Consider the following 15,418-nt stretch of genomic DNA (forward strand, 5'->3'; position numbering starts at 1 on the left):
GGGTGTATTACATGGCTCATAACTCTAGTGGCTTTATTGATGGTGATGGGTTTCCAAATTGCCAGACAGCACATTCGTGATGTTTGCTGGATGTTTACCACGTTTGGAAATGTGGCTGGCATGTTTTTGTGTGGCCGGCTTCAACACGTACTTCCGATCCCTCACACTATCACAGTATACTTTACCCTTGCACATGTCCAAGTTTGCTTGAATGGTGTTTTTTGGGGGGACACGTACATGTGTAGTTTTGTTCTCTGACACTGAAATCATGCAGCAACTGGCTTTTGTATACTGCTGAATAGCTAGCATATTGTTAATGATAAGAAGGAAGACTTTTGTTTAAGTACAAAATTCCAAGTTATACCCTTATTTTATTATTACCCTTTATTCCTTTATATCAGTGATAAACCGGATAGTGACTACACATGAGTGTGAATTAGAGGTTAGGGTTTAAACTTTAGGGTTTCAAACTTTGCTGAATTCTATTATCACCCTGTAGGAAGGCCTGGTAGAAACTACTCTCAAACTCAGTACCATAGAAAGTACCAGTATTACATGGCCGCCAAGAGGCTATGATTTACACATAAGATTAGCGTGATACCTGTACCATTAGTACACCATTAGTACAATGGGCTCCATTGTCTTCCTGTGACATTAGCAGGTATGGTGTAAACACGGCTGTATCAGGTATAGCAGTGGCTGTTAGAAGATGATAGTCCTGTGGGCACTTTTATGTTTTTTGTGCACCTTGGTGAAAGCTTTCTACCAGTGCTAGATCTACTGGTAGTAGAGCATTACATTGGTGTTGTCTGTGATGCATCCAAGCACCAACCATCCTAGTCTTCTTTGACAAGTTTTTCTTTCAAATAGTAGAGCACCAGGCATGATTCCCCTGGTTATTGGATAAAAATCAAGTAAGGCCAGAAGAAAATATTTATAGCTTTTGTAAATTTGTGTTCTATTTTGTGTCATTGATTACTACAGTATGCAAATTAGGTTGTAAGATGATGACAAAGATGACTTGTCAATAAATCTGACTAGATGGATTTATACCTAACTGTTTGTACCAAGGAATAATCTGTTATCATCATCGTTTATTTTGGTTTTCCAGTTGAGCATTATGTTTTTTTTCAATCAGATAATTATTTTTGTTTCAAAGAATGCTATAAGATGATGATTTCAGAAATCGTTGACATAAGTGCCAGAAGATTACTGCATCTCTTTCAACTCAAAGCCCATAATTGACCTGAGGTAAGTCCTGTGTCCCTGAGGGCATGACATTACGGAGATTACCTGGACTAGCATTATGGGATTACCCGCGGGTTTGTCTGGAACCACAGTTTTTTCCACAGAGCGTAAACCCTAATGGAATTTGTTTATACTTCCTTTTTGCTTTTCTACATGGACTTTGTTTATGAAAGGAGCTGTTTTGAAAAAAAAATATGGATTGAGTAAAGGTTGACTTTCTACCTAGCAAGGTAAGGTAACATTAAGGAGTGCTTTTCAAACTTCTTTGCACTCTCTGGACTGCCAAACTATGGAGCTCTCTTGATGCCAACTATTTCCCTCTTGCGTACAATCTTCGAGCCTTCAAAACCAATGTTCATTGCTATCTCCTGGCATAGTGATTTACATCATCCTTCAACTTAGTTCATTGCGTAGAAGTGGTCAAATGACCTTGCTGTGAACAAAATTGTTAAGGACAATTGTTAAATCATATGAATGCTTTAGCCTAGGGAATATATCATGAAAACGATATAGGCTCTGAGGGATGAAAACTTGATTCTGATTGAACTCCCTGGCACAGTGGACGACTTCCCTTCAGTCTATGTTCTTTTGTTGACCTTTCAGTTCAGATGCTTTCTTTTAGATCCAAGGAGCAACAAATTACATTGCTGTGGCCTGCTGGACCTGTTTCAGAATCATGCCTGATGTTGGTGGCCATCTACACAATAGTTCAATTAAAGAACCTATCGTGTGTTACTCTAGACACCACTTGAGCTTGACTCACAGGTGTACACGCCTTGTTGTTACACCTGGTCCCTTTGACCAGTCCTGTTGTCCCATCTAACATCTTTGTTAGGCCTGTTTATCCAACATGAATGTTAACGTGACGGCCATTATGGAAGGGGCAAAGGTCATGGTCTAACTTAAGAACAGGTGATACAGAATACCTCAAATGACCTTGATGTAAAAAGGGTTTCTCTTGCAAGCAATTAAGGTGGGAGAAAAAAGAAGGCTTTGTTCTTGAAGTTGACTCTTGTTTGTCCTAGTGTTGACATGTTGTGTAGATATGGGTATCGCGACCTCCCACACGCAGAGGTGCGCTTAACCTTTCAAATAACTTAACATTGGGTGAAAATCCAACCGATTAACTTTGAATTCATTCAGATTAGGTTTTAAAACAATATACAAGTACAGTTCTTCCTACAAATGTTCTGGGCTAACAACAAATTCAAATTCTTACAGTAAGGAGATATTATGTGTAGTTTCTTCCTTCATCATCACCTTTTTTTTGTGGTAAATATATATTGAACAGGATATTACAATGATATTGCCTTGCAAATGCATATGAATAGATCTACAAAAGAGTTATGACTAAATGTTCACTCCTCCGTAGTGTAACGTTTTCTTTATTATCCTTTAACAGGCCGTGAAGTGTACAACAAACCCGTAGACAGTTTAAAAAGGGTGTGGGCACTCATGACGAACATTGCGTTTTCATTGACCCAGAATATAAACTTGGCTTTTGTTCGTAGGTGTTGAGTTTGGCAGGGGGTTATCGCCGGTGTAAAGCGGCCAAGTTGAATCGTTTCCTGTGTTTTGAAAAGCCCTGTGAACTTGGGCGGCTGTTGAAAATAATGTCTGGTTGTTGAGAGCTTGCGTCTTTCATCGGACGAGAGTGTAGGTTTCAGCATGCCAGTTTGGAGTTCTGGTTGTGTGTACTCAAGTAAAAGGAGGGTCAACAGGGGGTTATCATGTGATGTGTTTGCTCATGTCTTTCTGTGAGGGTCACCAGGGGGTTGTCATATGAGTTCTTTGTGTGAATTTATAGAAGTGGCTTTGTGCCAAGCTAGATCTACTGTAAATTGAAAAATATTTAAATTGTTTTTCTTTTTTGATTTGAGTTATGCAAGCATACAAACAGTTGTTTAACTATTGTTCAAACGGTAAAATCAAATATACTGCAAACTCTTCGTTTTCACTCTGCCACACAAACTTCCAGTGCTGCACCAATTTAGGGATCCACAGTATGCTGCAATATGGTTTTATGGCAACCTGTTGGCATGCTGGTACCATTAGCATAAAATATTCATATCTGACATATAGCCCGTATTGTTAACTAAGTGCCCCACCTCATCCGTTTGTTATCTACATGATTGTGTAGTTATTTCCATGGCTTAAAACATTTTCATGATATTTTATTTGTATTTTATTGATTAACAGTTAGGTAAAATATTTTTACTGTTTGCCTGTTTAGACTTGCAAATTTGAAACTTGAAACCCTCACCTTACAATTACTGAATAATTTCTATCTTCAGACTCGCAAATTTGAAACTTAAAACCCTGACCTTACAAACAACTGGGTAATTTCTATCTTTAAAAGAAGTTTGCTGACCAAAGTTTACAAACATGGCCAACCTCAGGGCAGGTCAACGAACCGTCAGGCTACCCAACTCACTTTGTCATAGAAGTGTGTCGAAAGGTCAAAGGTCAGTGTCTTAACAACTTCCCGCCAGGTGTGGTACATCCTCCCCACGTTTGCTCAGGTGTGACAGGTCTTCTCACCTGAGGTTCGGCGGTGGTGGTAGATCGTTTTCTCCTCTGGACAGGTAGACAAGGTGTGTCTTTCAGCGGGCGAGTTTTCAGGTAAGCCTGTTGTATTGTGGAGAGTCAAGTAACCAGGTGGTATATCAGTATCAAACGTACATGTGGTGTGGGTATGGGTCAGGTAAACTCACCTGGAAGGAAGGGGGAGGGTACATGTAGGTATGTGTAGTTACACAAAACATTGCAAAGGTAGGTGAAGAATATCTGATTGTAAAAACAGAGGAACACTGTTAGCTTTATGTTCATTCAGAGTAACGCTCTTAGTAGGGCAGAATGTTTGCCCCGCCAACTTTGATATCGAATGAATGGGATTTCAAAGAAATACAAGTTGTTACAGAAACTGTGAAAACAAATCTATCTATATAAGTATTACGTACTATATAACACGTAAAAGTGGCCCAATTCTCCAGAGATGTTGCAACATTGCTTAGATCTAGATGTATATATAATAAAGTTTTTACAGATAGTGTGTGTACGTTTACACATTGTACAATGGAATACATCATGGTAAGTTATAGGCAAAGATGGTATCAGTGACAGTGTTTACTGGATGTGTGTAAATTGCCAGGTAAATTCTAAGTGACAGTTGATCTCACCTGGAGGTGTGGCCTGGAAGACACTTTCAGTGACAGGTAGACCAGGTGTGTGCTAAGAAGGGATTCTGTAGGTATTCAAGACACGTACCTTTCTCAAGTTTGAGGAAGAGTGTCAGCCATTTTTTAGGTGATCTGGATGTGTTTTAATGTGTACAAGAGGTGAGAAAGATATTATTCTTACTGTTTGTGTTAAGTACATAGATAAAGACAATATTACAATAGTTTCTGATTCTAATTTTAATGACTCATGAAATATTCAAGTTCAACTTCATGGACGAAAGTTTATTGACCCATATCTTACTGAGGAAAGGTGCGTGGTACTTGTGGACAGGTATGCCAGGTGTGTTTGGGGATATAACAGTGAAGAGGAAGTTGTTCTAATGTAGTGTTTTCCTTGAAGTTTGTTTTGTACATTATTTGAGTATCATATAGCATGTTATGCGTGACAGTTCAGTGTAACTAAATTTGGGGGAAGGGGTTTAGAAAACCAGATCATGGTAATAATAGTGCATCTGTGTCAGTTCCTTTGGTCGTCTGAGAATGATTCAAGCATAAGATTTGTAATTTGCATTTTTTGGATGCCCAAAAAATTTTTACCTTTTATTCTCAACAAAAGAGAGTGTTGATTTTAGCACCTGTAATGATATATATTGACGACCAACTTATAATTCATCTTTTGTTTTGGTAAGTAGATAGAACAGGAAGGGGAAGTGGTTTGCTTTCTCAGTATTAACTATTATTAAGGTGTGCTAATTACGTGTATCTTACCAATGGTCAGCATTGTTGGAAAGGGAAAGATTCCATATCAAATTGTTTCATTCTAAAGCAAGAACTTTAAATTTGTACATGTACTTGTAAATCCTGCACTGACTAAAAACTGTGTTATACTTTTTTTTTTTTTTTTTTTTTTTTTATACTTATTACTACTTATATACTTATATATATACTTATAGCGATATATTGATACAACAGACGGTAAACCCGATAGTGAGTGTGTTTCAGTGTGAGTGATATTAGCTCTTGCTAAGGGGATTATTTACAGTTGATAAAAAATCTCAAATATGTCCCCAAATTTAGGAATCACAGCCTTGATCTATCATCAATTTTTATCATATTATTATATAATTCTTACTTTCTAAATTCTACACATTCTACACAGTTAAGTAATATTTTCCTTCAGGCAATCCTCCTGATTTCTGTTACTATGGCAACCAAGATGCCGTGTTTATACCTGTTAATTAACCTGTTTGAACACGTGTGTGCCGTAAGGTCGCAGGTGTGTGATTACTACATGTCGGTAAATATTGAATGATAGCAAACGGCAAGCCTTTTGTCTCAAGTGATAAATGTTTGGTAGGTATATGGCACTGTAGTTAAAGCATCCTTTTGACTGCCTTTTCATTTGATCTGTTTGAATATTAAGGTACTGGAATTCATTGGAACAAGTTTCAAGAAGTCGCTATGTTCTACCATTCCAGCTACATTGGATTGTAATTGATAGGTTTAGATTTTAATTTGTTAAGGTTTAAAGGTAATAAATTTTGTAGTCTAAGAAACCGTAGAATGCAAGGTTCGAGCAAGGACATCTGTTCAACCCACAAAAGCCAGGTGTGCGACAAACACTAAAACCCTAAGTCTGACTACGTGAGCACATATTTGAACAAGCTTTCCATCGTCAAGAAATCCGTCTGGCAGATTTCAGCTTTTATTTTCCAAAGTCTAGGCGGTAACTTCAGGAGGAGGGGCTGGGAATTGATCGGAAAAGAAGAACCACCCCATTTTGTCTCCTGAACACTGAGTCAGTTGAAGCTGAGTGATGTAAGAAATGCGAAAAATGCTTTTGTGGAAGAGATTTCACTGGAAGGTTTTCTATGCTTTGGGACACAAAGGCCCTCTCTGTGACCTGCACCATAGACATTCCTCCCAAAGGGTAGATGCATTAATGCAAAGTCTGAAGACAACAAGCCCAAGACTACAAAAGTACAAGAATAGAAGAAAAAGGCCAACCGGCAAAACTCCTGTCTGTTTTGTACTGGTACACAAAGGCATTGAGAAGTAGGTATAGATGTCTTGGCGAGTCCTCCAATTTGAGTGACTTTTATCAAGGTGGGCCCCTTTTTGACTTCTTCCTTTGTGTTTGAAAAATTACTCTCTGGCAGATTCAAAGAATTGTTCCTTATTACATATTAGATTAAGTATTGAGAACAAAGTAAAAACGTCTTTGTGTGAGTCCTCTAATTTTCAATGTCCGTTATCAAGGTCGGTCACTCCATCCTTTAATTCTTTCAAAATTTAGTCTCTGATGGATATGAAGAATTGTTCCTTATTAGATTAGGCATTGAGAAGTAAGCATAAACGTCTTTGTGCGAGTCCTCCAATTTTCAGTGGCCATTATCAAGGTCGGTCACTTCTTCTGTTTATTCTTTTTAAAAATACGCTTTTGTGGATTCAAAGAATTGTTCCTTATTAGATTAGGCATTGAGTATGCACAAATGTCTTTGTGTGAGTCCTTTAATTTTCAGTGACCGTTATCCGGTCACTTCTTCTTTTTATTGATTTATTCTTAAAAAATTACTCTGATGGATCGAAAGAATTGTTCCTTATTAGATTAGACGGTAAGAAGTAAGTAAAAACATCTTTGTGTGAGTCCTCCAATATTCAATGTCCATTGGCAAGGTTGGTCACTTCTTCCTGATGGATGCAAAGAATAGATCCTTATTCATTATTGGATAAAGCCTAGAGAATATGACAAAGGAGGAAACTGGTATTATTGAAAGTTCATGTACATTTTAAGTTCAATATCAATTAGGATTTTATCATGGTCATTACTGATCAAAGGAGGCCATATATGACATATTAAGATCTAATTTTGTAAGATTATATATTCAGTACTTCTGTTTGTCTTGAAAAAAGTTATACATATCATGCTTTATAGGAAATGACAAACAATATGTCATCACTTGTGCTAAAAACAGCTTTTCCCGGCATACATGGTTAACTCAGCAGATGACCTATTTTAAGAACTATTTCAAGGTGTGTGGCTCCAAAAAGTGTTTTTCTTTATGCTTGACTTTTATTGTAAACCTCCTTTTGCTTTAGTTTATGCAAATAGAAGAATAAATAGACTGTAGCATAGCTTCTTGTTGATGCATGAAAACTTGCTTTATGTAACTTCCTGTTGGTGTGTATAGTAAACTGTACTGTAAATTTATTTGAAGTTTGTGGGACTTAAATTTAAAGGAGTTGCTTGCATACAGTGTTGAAAGTCATTGGCTGAACAAACAGTAATCTGACAAAGCTTGATAAGCAAATGTCTGCCTTGTGAAGAGTTTTGCTCTAACTGGAAAAACTTTTAGATAAAACCACTTTGAACATTTTATGATTTACAGTTCTTCACATGACACATGGAGAATGGAAAAGAAGGTCTTATTTTTTTCTATTCCAAATTTCTAGTATAATGTTATCAAATCAATTGTTATAATCTAGTAGTCCACATACTTTTCAAAATCCAAATTACAGATCTAGCAAAAACGAATTTGCCACGTCTCTAGTTTTTAAATGTAGATTAACTTGCTCCATTCCCAGATAAGCCTGAACTTTGGAATAAAGGCCTGTACTTGACACAGGTGTGCAGACTGAATGCTGTAATTACTCTAAGCCACTCTCAAATTTCCGCATGCTGTACATGGTTTCTCCTGTTTCTTGTTGCTATAGTAACCCTACCTGTGAAAGGAAGCTGAACAGATGTATTCTCTGTTCTTAGAAATCAAATTTCACAACAGTGCCTTTGTGACATTTGAGAACACCAAAATGTGCTGTAATTCCAGGTGTGTTAGTGGTAAAGGGGGTTGGTTTTATAAGCTGCATTACTTTGAAGAATACATGTACATCTACAGGAATGACATTTTAGGAAGGTGATGACTAAAGATGGGGATGTGGAATTTAATCAGAGAGGACATAGTTCTACTTTGGAAAAAGCTGAAGAGGAATTTTAAATTGTGCCCTACAATGTCCAAGTCAAATCTATCTCCTGTGGCCCTCTACTCTAGGAAAACAACTAGTCCTGCTGTGACCAAGGAGCTTTAAAAGCTCCTTGCTGAGACCAATGTCTACAACAACATGCGGTAATTCTTTTGAGCTATGAGAACTTAAGTGTGTAGAGAGCTCAGTCATAAAAACTCCCTGAGAGAGCAAATTTTATTTGTTTCTCACTCTCAGCAACAAAGTTACCAAAGTTTGAAACCATACTTATAGTAAGTTGTACAGCTAACATTCAGTAGTATTGAAACATTCAGTCTAGAGATGAAGCAAGTGTCAGTTATGATGTATTAAAAACAAGTCCCACTTGCCAGTACTTGTGTTGCCAGGGAAAGTTGAAGCTAATGGTACAGAACAGATCTATTTGCTTTCACAGTTCTGGTCCAGAACCAGGACATGGTAACATGGGATTGGCACTATTCACTCACACCAGGAGTCTGCTAGTCATCTGGTCTGCACTCGCAGGAACTGTAAATCTTCAGATATTTGTTTTGGTAGCTTCTCCGACTTTTTAAAGTTCTCCAGAAACCACCACAAACTCTAACAAAAGTCTTGATTTTCATCATCATAACAACTGACCAGTCAGTCAGTCAGTCAGTCAGTCAGTCCCATAACTGATGAGTAGGGGTCATAATTTTGGTCAAGTAGATTTGCAATTTGAGTCAGACATACATTTTATTTTTGATTTAACATTTTAAATGCATCTTGACATGTGTCCTACATAAGCTAGAGATTGTGTTTGCAAGACTGTAAGAGGGTCCCCATGGGGGTCCTGGCAATACTTTACGCAGAATTCAGAGGCATACACTATGTATTATGCTAAAATCAAGGAAGGCAATTACGCAAAATTTGGTTGCCTCGCTACGAATTACACTAGACGTTTGTAGGTACGAATTACAGGGGATAAAACGGGCTGCCTACAGAAGAGAGCATACAGACCCTCCTACACGTGTGGCGGACATTATGGGCCCTCAGCCCAGTAGCAGCAGTTGGGGTCAGGTTTTGGGTTGCTTACAGATCAATTGCCAGATGTTGAAGTTCATGTCAAACTCAGCAGGTCCTTGATTCATTAACTCCAGAGTCCCTGTGGAGTTAGTTAAAGTTTTACAGTTAAGTCTAGCAGGCTGCCTAATCTTCAAGCAGATGTTAGAAATTAGAGGCTCCCCAGGTGAAGAATGTAGTTCAGTCTCTTGTGGATGTTCTTGGCACGGTATGGTCAACAGTAATGTAGAGTAAAACAGTCAGACTTTAAGGTGTAGTGGTATCTTTGCCAACTTTCAGTCTGACTTATTGACCCACAAGTACCTTATCACTAAGTGCTAAGGTATTACCTATTGTCTTACATTTTATATGATATTGAACAATAGTTTTAATAATTCATAATTTTGCAGAAGCTCATTAGAATCACATAAAGTAGCAGCTTTGTTCTATTTGCTTCTGTTAGCCAAAGAGAGTGCTGAAATTAAATGTAAAGCCGAAATGGTGCATTTTGTGTTAAGTGTAGCCAACATTCTTGTATTTAGCGTCATGTGCACCTAGTGCCTTCTTGAATTTAGTGTAACTGTAAGTGTGATGGGGATCCCCCCCATGCAGACCCTCATAACATTTAAGGCTCTTTATAGAGCTTCATCTCCTTGTGTGGAAATATGATACATGATCTTCCTTACATGATGACACTGTTAATGGAGTTTTGCCATCACCAATAATAACTGCCCCATCTGTTTACTAACAGAACTGTCTGGATAGTAAAAGCATGGACTCAGATGTCAGGAAGTTTTTACAATCATCGGGGACATTTGATGTTATGTCTTAAGATTATGAGGATTGTCACTACTATGAAAACAGTTTTCCAACATTTTGTAATGGTTGCTAGGTTACTTTTTGAAAACAATTTCACCAGGGCAGCTGGTAGAACTTTTAGTGGTTGTTAAAAAGAAAACGCCAATATTCTTGTTGCTTTGTCCTCCATTGCATTACTACAAATGTTCACGTCCTTACTACCCCATCTGCGAAATTAGTTCTAGTGAACTGTATTCATTTACTCCATCCGAAGGAGTCAAAAGATGTAATGAAAAGGCACTGGAGTAGGTAGTCTGTGTAACGCAAACTTTCCAAGGCTGATTGGCCCCTCCTCTTGGGCGCGGCAATGTAGGATGGGCCAATAAGAAGCACGATTAAATCAGGCTATGGAGTAGGAGGCTGTCAGAAGAAAACAGCCAGTCACAAAACTTATCAATTGCCCACTCATCATCTGCTTGGAGATAACTGTATTTTGGGCAACAGTCCTTGAGGCGGCTGTCACATGATAGAGGGAGAATAGCTAGCTGGCCAGGCTCGGCTTCAAACTCAGTCTGAAGGATTCACGTAGCAATACAGCCAGTGTCCGCCCGTTATTTATAGGTTGCCAGGCCCCTTTTACTATTGTGATATGGAGTAACTGATAAGGTAGATTTATAGGTGAAAGATATGCTTGCTTCTCTTCCGAGTTCGAAACTTAGCAACCGTCTGAAGATTAGGAAATTTGGTGTGGAGCTGGCCTGAAACTGACCACGTGGGCCTCAATAGCTTGTAGACCATCTTGAACATACAGAAATTTTGTTTGCCTTTCTGTGGTCCAGTTGGTGTAAGGAGTTAGAAACCACAAAACAGACCTGTATACAAGTTAACTCTTTGGTGTGCAGCGGAGCATACCCACTGTTTGGAAACAGGGGGGACTTGCTTGATCAGGTTTCACAGAACACCTGTACTACTTGTAATGCCACAGCACCCCTTTTGTTGTATTGGACTGTTCTGAAAATTAGATCCTTCGATTGCTGAAATATTTTTGGGTGGTAAGGTTGTTTTTTTCCTAGGAGTAGAATAGATCTTAGAATTTGATGAAACATCATAAATTTTTAATCAAAATTTTAAAAATCATATCATACCACTTTTTGTAATTCAGTTCAGATGAGGCAATGGAAACATACCTTGAAAACCTGCTTTGAATATTGGCCTTGGACTTAGAGTGGTGAAGAAAAGCTCTAGTGACTGAAAAACAATCTATTTCTTATAAGAAAAGGTGTCCTTCTAGTATTTCTCCAAGGGCATTGAGATCGTTAATCCACAATTCCCCATCTCCAAGTTTGTACGAATTCCTTTTTCCTCATTTACTTCCTTCCGTGTTCTAAACCCCATTTAGATTGAGAGAAAACCATATGTGAACGAAGCACCAAAGCCGCACATCTACTTAGAGATTATGTGGCGATGTTGTGGTGAACTTGATTGACAGGTGGGTGGGGCCCATCCTGAGACATCAGGATCTCGGCCATCCCTGTACAGGTGATGAGCAATAAGTCAGGAATGTTGGGTGGGGATGACACAGTGCCCTTGTAGCAAGTATTACTGTAGACCACAAAATTGTTCCAGTGTGAGATCTCTGCAAAGGGCACTGTAGACTGTTGTAGTGAGTTCATTATGTCAAATTGCAATCTGAGAATGACAGCAGTATTAAGTGTATTCTTTTAAAAACAGGTAAAGCTATTACTAATAGTATCCTCATGATGATCCCACAATGCAAACTTTGAACTTAACTGACAAACTCAATAAATTATCTAACATTATTTAAAGTCCCTTTATTTATTCTTATTGATGCTGTATATATGGAAAGACAGTTTAATAGAAACTATGGGAAACTATGTTTTTTTATTCAGAGTACTGTATATCCTGTGTAACTGTTTCTAGTAGTGTTGAGTTCATTTTGATATTCCACTGTGGCAGTAACCCAAACAGGCACAAGGTTGTTTCAGTAATATAAAGCAAGTGAAAAACAGTGTTTTGGTGCGGAAGTGAAGAAAGCCATAGTTCCTCTGTCCTTATAATCTGTTTCTAGTACAAGTAACCTTGATACTTCATAGGGCCAGATCATCCATGCATTCATGTTCCGTAAGGCAGACCCGTATGGCAGTTCTGTACAGCAGTTCCATATGACAGACACCAAGCAGTGTCCATATACTATGAAAAAGGTGTGGTACTATTTTAATTTTTTTAATGCAAATTTTTCATAGTACTACACTTTTTTCAGAGTACCACACGTTTTTCATATTACCACACTTTTCTGTACTATGTGGGTATAATTACAGTAATTAAAGGGCTCCTGTTGACTAAGGGGTAGTGGCCATGTTCTAACTCTCAGTAATGGATGCCACATATTTGACAGTAACTCATCCCTGTGTGTGGACAGTGACCTAGTTTTCTTGGCATGTCAACTTCTGTTTACAAAACCTTGGACAAGGTGGGGATACTGTAAGCTGGCTGAAACTCTAGACTCTACCCAAGTTGGTTGTTCTCCCAAGGTGTGCTCACTTTCATTGATTACTAATTGGTGTCTCGAAATAGGTATGGTTTTTAATTTTTTCAGTGGTTATTTCCACCCCTTTATCCAAAGGGCATGTCTGTCATTCAATGCGTCCTTTTCTCTGTGTTTCTACAATTTACAACATACACATTACTGCATTGTGAGAATGGAAGGTAAGGGGCTGAAGTCTGTCTTCTTTGATTGTTTTGTTTCCCTTCTTACCTCATCGGATAGCACTTACTATGAAGTTTTTTTTGCTCAACCATTCCCCTCTCATACACCCCTTTCCCCCTCAGACCTGACTATCAAACTTTGCTCCTGAGGTTATTGATAACTGTACTGACAAAAGATTCCATATCCAGTTGCTTGAGTAATTGCTTTTTGATGTATCTTACTACCTGTATGTCTAACCTTCATCGAAATACCAGACAAAGATCTATAGGTAGCTTTGTAGACTATGATTATATCTGAGGAAATGATACAGATTGGTGTAAGAGCTACCTGTGCAATAGATTACCTAGTCATTGTCCTTTGTTGCTGGGTATGGAAGTGATCATGACTGTCGGGGAAGTGTGGTTATTGTTTCATTGTGTTTGAGGAAGCAATCATTGGGTAATTGTAGGAAGTTCTGCAGTATGGGATGGAAGCTGGGTAGACACTAGACAGGTACTAGATAGACTCATAGAGCCAGAGGCAGGTTGTTGATGTCAGTGTGCATAGTGGTTGGGAAGAAAAAAAGTCAAAGTCAAGCCAACTTTGTACTGCCACAAGCCATTGTTCTACAAAATTACCAGCCCTAAGGTATCGAGAAGTCTGCACATCTCATACAAGTGATGGCATGCACGGTAAGGTAAAAACAATTCCTATTTCCTTTATGTACTTCTTTTTGGTACAGAGATTTGTAAGAAACTTGTAGAAAGTAGAAGAAATCTTGAAATCGTTTGGCTAAGGAGTTAGCCAACCTAGTAGAAATCAGGAACTTTACATAATGAAGCGATATTGGGCAAACTTTTTTTCCACCCAGCATCTGCTTGGATATTACAAAGACTGTTCAGTGGCCAATACCAGAGCATTTCTGTATATGGTAGTAATGACTAATCAAGTCACTGCCTGTTTATTGTTGTGTAATGTTCTGGTTGTCAGTTAGGCCCAATCTATACACAGTTTTTACCGATATCGGTGGATGTGTCGGGAGGGATCTGGAACGCTGGCCGCGGGACACCCGTGGCGCTTGCAGTCATAAACAGCTATATAGCCTAATGAGCCCGCGTTGTATGCTAATGAGCCTTCCCGAAGTCGGGACACATCTACACGCGCGCGGAAGCTGTCGGGGACCCCTGCTAAGCTATCGGGGACCCCTGCTAAGCTTTCGTACGAATGGTCCGGACCTTTCGGGAGAAATTTTCCCGATATCGTAATGGCGATATAGCAGTTCCATCTAGATGATGAAAAAAAGCTGTCGGCGAATGGTTGTAGGCTCGCCGATATCGGGAAAAACTGTGTGTAGATCGTGCCTTAGAGGAAACAATCCGTCCTGGGTTACAGGAAGTGGTGGTGGTGGACTGGTTTTGCCAGTCTGTCTACAGTGCTTATCATGGAGCCAGTGAATAATGAAGATATATGCAGATGTGCTACACTCTGTGACAGAAAACTACAAATCTGGCATTTGGAGGTAAACAAAGGGAAAATTTGTAAGTGATCCACTTTTGTTGTTTCATTGTGGAAGGCGGTTCACTGTTTCTGTTTTAGTTGAGTTTTCTGTTAATATGTTCTTTCCTATAACTCAAGACCTTTTTGATAGATTTGTTCAAATCCAGATCACAAACCCAGCGCGCAACCGACCATGCCAAAAGGCTCAAAGCCGTTTGGCATGGTCGGTTGGCAGCGCTTGAATCCCACTGTTACAGTAGTATTTTGGGGAAGGGTTGCTTTTCATTCTGATTAATCCCTCTATTTTTACTTACCACCCCTTTAGCCTATTAGGCAAAGTAGTCTGCGATGACTGGCAAAATTTTGAATTTTATTACAGTTTAAAAAACTGTGTATCTAACAGAAGAAGTTTGTTGCTGTTAAGAATTGTCCTGTTGTAATAGTACTCTACACTGATTACCTCAAAAGGCAGGGATAATTTGATTCATTTACCCTTGTCAGTTATCATTATCTATGTTCAAATTCACTACCTGTACCACTGTCTGTTACACAGTCTAAATTCTATAATCTGAGAATTTCACTGTTAAACATTGCTGATGAAATGTTTTGGTTAACTTGTTTGTTATCGTTTAGTCCTATAATGTACTTCAAATGCTTCTAGGACAGCTTGTACAGCTACCACTACCATCTACCACTCAATAATTCCCACATTTTTATTTAATCAGGCTTTCTAAGCTTGATAATCGATAAAATTAGGAATCTGATCATGGCATTACTCTACTCTGATAAATCTGTCCATTGTATGAGGTTTTAGAGAAATTAGACGGATTAGTTTTCCAGTCTCTTAAAAGATTTTCCAGCTCATATGATACCAAGCCTAGGCAGCGAAGTGTCTCAAATGTGTAGTGTGGCGTTACACCTATTTTCCTGCCCAGTACGCTTTTAGGCTAATTGTTTTCATGTGATGTAG

General features: G+C 38.6%; 1 protein-coding gene across 1 annotated transcript in view; it reads left to right on the top strand.

Annotated features, from left to right (window-relative positions):
• Nucleotides 1-3,724: 3,724 nt before the first annotated feature.
• LOC118432787 (thrombospondin type-1 domain-containing protein 7B-like) overlaps nt 3,725-15,418 on the top strand; it is a 46,515-nt gene continuing 34,821 nt past the window's right edge. Inside the window, exon 1 of the mRNA XM_035844407.1 lies at nt 3,725-3,870. The gene's annotated coding sequence lies outside the window, so the exon portion shown is untranslated. The remainder of the gene's footprint in view (nt 3,871-15,418) is intronic.

The sequence above is a fragment of the Branchiostoma floridae genome, chromosome 16 (genome assembly GCF_000003815.2).
Source record: "Branchiostoma floridae strain S238N-H82 chromosome 16, Bfl_VNyyK, whole genome shotgun sequence".
Lineage (NCBI taxonomy): Eukaryota > Metazoa > Chordata > Leptocardii > Amphioxiformes > Branchiostomatidae > Branchiostoma > Branchiostoma floridae.